The sequence below is a fragment of the Olea europaea genome, chromosome 4 (genome assembly GCF_002742605.1).
Source record: "Olea europaea var. sylvestris chromosome 4, O_europaea_v1, whole genome shotgun sequence".
NCBI lineage: Eukaryota > Viridiplantae > Streptophyta > Magnoliopsida > Lamiales > Oleaceae > Olea > Olea europaea.
In genome coordinates this window covers 16,826,230-16,833,433 of record NC_036240.1, presented here as the reverse complement: position 1 = coordinate 16,833,433, position 7,204 = coordinate 16,826,230, and the positions used below count along the sequence as shown (strand labels likewise).

General features: G+C 33.7%; 1 pseudogene; it reads left to right on the top strand.

Annotated features, from left to right (window-relative positions):
• Window positions 1-1,850: 1,850 nt before the first annotated feature.
• LOC111393104 lies at window positions 1,851-6,479 on the top strand (annotated as a pseudogene).
• The last annotated feature ends 725 nt before the right edge of the window (window positions 6,480-7,204 follow it).

Sequence of the window (7,204 nt, the reverse complement as noted above, 5' to 3'; positions counted from 1 at the left end):
AATAAAATGAGTTTAATCTTACCATGTAGCCTGATAAACTAGATTGGGAAATTAAATGTTAACAAGATTTATAGAAATTGCTCTTAATTAAAGTAAATGGGAGTAGTTTTCAATTTCTTTTGCATAATTGTCTGAAGACTTCATTGTATTGCAGATTTCGAGATCATTAAATTTAATTCTACATGTTTTCAACTCGCGTGCTGGTCCTTTTAGGAGTCGATAACTATGTTGAAAGAACATCCAAGCAAACAATTGATATTTTGAACAAAAGAGTTAAGGATTTGGAGAACCAACTCGATTCTCTAAAGGCTGTGATATAGGACTTCAAAGTAGAAGCATCATTTTTGTTACTACAGCTTCCAAGGCAGTAGTAAGCTTGTTGGTTTTTTTTTTTTGTAGTAATTATTGTTCAATCTTCCTCTTATTTTCACTGTTCATTATTGTCATAGTGGTTTTGACATTTAAATTATATACATATATATATATATATATATATATATATATTAGTCTTAAAATCACTCTCTCTTAAAGTAATAAATGGGTAGAGTTTGATTTATAAATTTATTTTTGAAACTTGCTACAGGTACTCGGAGTTTGATACTTCGGGTTACCTGCTACTCACATGTGGGTTCGGGGCCCCACGTCAATAAATGTGTGGGGCCCGACCCCCTCACTCATATCGGGTAACTTGGCGTGTCAAATGCCCGTTACAAATGGAATTCCTCTTTATTTTTTCATACCTAGAATAGTGGGCATGAGTTGTATTTACGGTACGTTGTAGTTGGATAAGTGTCAATAATTTGGACCAACTTCATCTTAAAGATCTTGTAACTATCAAAAACACTTAAATTAGTCAAATGAGTTCAAAAACAGCTTTTGAATATTAGAAGCTCTTTTGACTTTTTAAAATTCATGCCAAAATTTAACTGTTTATCGTGTTAGCAGAGATGATATTTCATTGTCATCTAAAGAAGCTAGTATACACATTGATAAAGATGAAAGAGTATGTCTTCTATTCCAAGGAAAGTGCTATTATCAGCGCGGTTTTTATTTGAGTTATGCTACATGTATAGATTCATTTTGTCAAAATAGTACCAAGTTTATATTTGGCAGAATTTCATTGACAGTTGTGTTAAAAGTATTTTTCAATCATCAAATCACAAATTATTAAGTATGAATCTGGCACCAATCTGACAAAATGAATCTATACAACCAGCATAAACCTTTTTATTTTCCTTCAAGCATAACCGGTTATTTAAAATGATGTGGAGGGAAAAGGTTAAATAAAAATGTTGATTGTATTTTAAACTGACAAATGATAGAATGTCATTTGATATTATATAATTCATTATGTAAATATTGAACCTCCTTCAAAACATCTCGCCGTCAACCGTCGCCACCCACCACAATGAAAACAATGGTTTCTCTTTCTCCCTCCATTTATATATTTTCTCTATTTATAACTACTTATAAGTATATTTGTAATAAATCTATGTCGCTAAATGTTAACACTAGGGATTTCATCTTAAAATGTCAATTTTATTAAGAGGAGTAGTCCAAATCTTTATAAATTGGTTTATATTTTCATCTTTATTTGATATGGAATTATATCTTTTAACATGCCCCTCAAAATGATGGCTCTTTTGAGCAGATTAATTTTGAAATCTGTTTGTTCATTTTTTGAATCTTAATCAGATTGAAATACTTATAGAGCTTAATCGGCTCTAATTTCATGTTAAGACTTGACTTGCATCTTAAAATGCCAATTTTGTTAATAAGAGTTCCAAATGTGGGATTGTATCCCTTTTTAACACTAAATTTGTGTATTTGTGCCTGTATGGGAAGTATGAATGTGGGCGTCAGAGAAGAAACTGTCGAATCCAGTGAGAGAGACCAAGGTTCAGGAGCTCGCCCTCAACATTTCCGTCGACGAGATTGGAGACTGTCTCACCAGAGCCGTTAAGGTCAGGGGCAGAGAAAGATCAGGTCTGCCCTAAGCCCAATGAATTTTGTCCCTACTCCGCCCCTGGCTAAGGTAATATTCATTCCCACTGCAATCTTGAAGTTCTTGTGCCCACCATTTTTAATTCAGTATTTTGATATAGTGTTTATGTTTTGTTGCAATTATTTTACAGGTCTTGGAACAACTTAGTGGATAGAGCCCTGTTTTCTCCAAGGATATTCTTGAATTGTTACTTAGATTAATTTATTATGCTATTTTTTTATTTTTTGAAACAAATTATTCTGTTTTCTAATAAAATAACTTTAAAACTGACATAATCGAAGTCCTTTTCATTGGCATTTTCTTTTTTAATTTCTTTAGGGCTGGCTTGGGTGTTTTGGGTAGCGGTTATGAACATTTCTTAAAGTACCAATTTTGAGCTTTAATAAGCAGACCGGTCACATCGGTGAAAAATAAAATAAAAAAAATTCCCAAGCAAATCGTAAGGAAATGCGATAGTGGTTTTACTTTTCTTTGCTATTATAGTTTGAAAATTGATTACTTTGTATTGGTAGTTTGGTATTAGGCTATTTGCTACTTGCTAAATAGCTAATGTATGTTTTGATCTTATTGTTTGATCAATTTCTATGAAAATTTGATTACTTGAAATGGAGCTAGTTCTTAACCTTCTGAATCAGGGGAATTTAGGATAGCTATGTCTATTGAGCACTTTCTTTTTTGTAACTTCGATTTTTCATTTCTGGAAGTAAATGAAAAAGAGGAATTACCTGCTTAAATGATCGAACTTTGCTTTAAGATTTTGTAAGGTCTCACATCATTAGTCAGCAATTAACAACTCCCTATCACCCTATGGGTTGTTAGGGTCTGTGCAGACCAATCTTGTTGATCATAACATTGTGGTTTTGAATATGGCTTCTTTCTTTTTCTCATTGTGGGCATTGTCAAGATGCATTTTTTACAATCTATCTTGTTAATTCAATGAAGCTTTATAAAACCTGAGTAAAGCGGGCCTTGATGGAGGATATAAATTTATAAAGGATATACTCAATATTTGATTCCTCTTATGTAAAGGGTATTTTTAATAAATTAAATTAAATTAAAGAGGGCTTTTTCACTTCCACCTTAAAAAATAAGGACTGAAGTGAAACCTGATCAAAATTGTAATAATTGACTGCTTGGAATAATAATATGATTCATAAAAAGTTTAAAATATGCTTCTTATTTGAAAATGACCATTATGTTCAAGCTGATTTCCAATGAGTGTATATTGCTTGTGATCATGTAAGCATAGAACTGGTTTATGCCTTCTTTATTGAAGATCATCTCTCTGCTTTTATACATAATTTAGGAAAATGTACGAAGAAAAAAATTGAGTTATAGTTGTTTTCCTTTTTTCGGGTGACAGCAAGAAACACTGTTAATTCCTTTGGAATCAGGCGTAATTAAAAGATTGTGTGCTATGTCACTGTTCCAGGGTGAAAACGCAACTCCTTGAAAATGGATTGAAGGGTAAGGAATATGAACTATTGAGGAGGAACTTCAGTGAGACTAGTTGTTTTGGCTTTGGTATTCAGTAACACATTATCTTGTGATCAAGTGGATTTATTTTATATGATGATTCTACGAAATGCTCTTCGTTCATGCCCAAACTGTTTGAAGTTACAGAGTTCATGCAAATTCTTCTAGATTTATTTGAATTCTTTGTTACTATTACCCTAGACATCTGATATATAGACTGTCTTCTGGATCACTGCGATTCTGCTCAGCGTGTTTGTGTCTTTGTGATGCATCGAGATATAATTGTATATTTATTTGGATTAGAACATTTGACTTCATATTCTATTCCCACTGTCCACGCCCCATGTTTGTAATGATGCAGAATCTAAATTGCATTAAATTGTTAGTCGCTTTGAATTTCCACATCATGTGGATAATAAATGTGGGTTGCTATTTCTTGTCATTAGATCTTTTTGCAGATTCCCAAAAACCTTTGTTGTTAGGTTGATATAGTGTTTCGTTAGCTAGTTGCATTGGGTTATGTACTCTTGTCAATTTTGTTGCTTCTGCCAAAACTAATTTGTTAAAATAGATATTCACAAGGATAATCAACTATAGTATTCTCTAAGGCTCTTTGAACAAGGTTGTTTATGAGTTAAATTTTATTGGGTTATTCACTATTCCTTCTAGGTACGACTCATCAACTGGTATTCTTGGTATAGATTTCTACGTTGTCTAGGAGCACCCTGGTTATCGTGTGGGACGTCATCGTAGGTGTAAATCTTGTGTTTGAATCCAGCGCATGGTGACAAATGAGGATGCAATGAAGTGGTTCCAGCTGAAATATTACGGTGTCATCCTCAATAAGTCCTTCAATACTGCGACTTCGTTCGAGAGCACCATTTGGCTATCCCTACCAAGGCTTATAAAATTTTATGCATTTTGTAAGCAAAGATCAGTAACATATAAGATCAAAGTTTTGGAGAAGTGCAGTAATGTGTTTTGCTGATATTTTACTCTTTTCATGAAATGAATTTATATAACTGATGAGATTAGTACCGTTTTCTCTATTGATACTACGCTATTCTCAAAAAAACTGTAAGTTATGCCATAGTTCTAATCAACATTGGACATAAATACTTTTAATATATAATTGATGTAATTTTATGGTTGATCTATTATTTAACTAACATTCAATTAAATTAAATAATAGAGTCCGTAGATTCAAATCTTGATAATTTGTTAATCACAAGGAGTTGTGATTGTGAGATACAAATGTTGGAAAAATGAGAGAATTGGCTCACTTTGGCAAAATTTTCGGTGGGATCCGTTGGTCCAATTTGAAATATCAAAGTTGATCCTTGTTCTCCTCCGTGAGAGCATCGAAACCATATATTTATTTGCCAAAATTGATGAATGGATGAACGAAAAATTGGAGCTCAAAGATGTCCATTGGAAGATGGTTTATGTAGGAAAATGAGTATAGTCCCACATAGGAAAATGAAGAAAGTATTAACCACTTTATCTAGGATTGCACATTATAATTGTATAATCATGTGTAGCATAGAGGATCTCTTCATGTGTGCGCGCAGGGGGTGCAAATTATGGACTGAAATTGCATTCGGACCTTGAACTTGTGTGCGGGCGCGACCTGTGTACACGAATATCGGACCGAACGGAGGAAAAATTGGCCCGTTTGGAGTGTTCACATTTTGCAATTTTTTTGCTCTCTTCAACTGACCTTTGAGTTTCCTGAAACTGCCAAAACTCCCAGAAACTGAAACAACGCCATTATTTATTGTTAAGGAGTTAATAGGTAGATTTAAACTTCTATAAATTGCCACTTTCTAGCAGTTCCAATACACTACACACAAAAAATCACACGAAAATCGGAGAAAAACATTCTGCATATTTTTTTCCTGTCTGCATCTCGGTCTTTGTCCAATATAATTTTTTGGTGATATTGTTCGAACGCAAACACAATTCGTCGGAGTAGTTTTTGTGGCGCTCAGAATCTACTGATTTTGCCGTTGTATCATAGGAAATAGATGCTCGGGCTAGACCTCAAGCATTTACGGTGAGGGAGCGAATCTGTTTTAAGGAAACTGTGTTTACACAGGCCTCGGGTTAAAAGTTTGTTTTCAAATTTATATCGTTCCAGTTTAATTATTTGCAGAATTATAAGCCTTCCAAATTTATTTTAGCATGTTTTCAGATTTTATTTAGCTTTCTGAAATTTATATTGCTTTTATGTTTCTGAAAATTATATAATTTACCATCCTTATTCAAGTAGTTTAATTTGTTTTAATCAGATAATATTTTGTATATACGAACCGAGATATGAAATCGTGTTTGTGAAAATTCAAGTTCTGTGTTATTTAAATTATTTTACGAAAACAAACAGTTTGTCCAAAATCTGTGTTGTTTAAGTTATCATTAAGTGTAAAAATTCTGTTGTTACGTCACTGTCATATACAGTGAGCTAACTAGCATATACGGTAAACTGACAAATACGGTGAGTTGCACTACCATATACAATAAGCAATTGCTATATACGATAAGTGTGAATCCGGTGTCTAAAACACAAATACGGTATCTGAAAACCCGATTCCACTCCATATACTATCGATTAAATTTACCAACAAACTTAAAATAGAGTCGTACAGGAAAAAATTGATTTCTTATATTGTTAATTTTAGAAACTAATTTTCTTTGTTTGATTTTAAGAAATGGCAAATGAATCGACCAACATGGATGTAACCCAAACTGTGCCTACTGAAAATCAGGCGATGGGCTCAACTGTGGCTCAAGGGAAAACTCTGTTATGGCTGAGACTGTGGCTAGATTGTCAAGTCATGTTGTGAGTCAAACTGTGACTTCAAAAACTGGTCAAACGGTTACTGTTCCGGTTAATCATGGAGAGAAATTGAAAAAAATTCAATGGCTTGAATTTCAAGAAGCGACAGCAGAAAATGCTGTTTTACTTGATCACCATGAATCTTGCGAGATTCTTGACTGAGACTACTCCTGTACTCAATGAAGGAGAAGGAGATATTCAAGCAATCAGTGCGCTTGATGCTTGGAAACGTTCGGACTTTTTATGCCGAAACTACATTATGAATAGCTTAGCAGACACGCTATACAATGTGTATAGTACTATGAAAACTGCTGAGGAACTTTGGGAGTCTTTGGACATAAAATATAAAATTGAGGATGCCGGGGCTAAAAAGTTTATAGTCGGCAGATTCCTAGACTATAAGATGGTGGACTCCAAAACAGTTATCAGTCAAGCGCAAGAACTCCAAGTGATTCTTCAAGAAATTCATGCCTAATGAATGATTTTGAGTGAAACTTTTCAAGTGGTTGCAATTATTGAAAAATTGCCCCCCGCATGGAAAGATTTCAAAAATTATTTGAAACACAAGCGAAAGGAAATGAACTTTGAAGAACTTATTGTTAGACTTCGAATTGAAGAAGACAACAAAAGTTCAGAAAAGAAGTGGTTTAATCCTGGTGTGGCTAAAGCCAATGTTGTGGAGCATGATCAAAGTAGTAAGAACTACAAAAATAAGTCTGGACCATCCGGTGGCAAAAGGACCAAGCTAGGACCAAAAGATAAAATTTCTAAGAAGAAATTTCAAGGAAAATGCTTCAATTGTGATAAAGTGGGCCACAAGTTTTCGGAGTGCAGATTGCCAAAGAAGAAGAAAGAAGCAAATGTGGTTGATTACATGACACAAGATG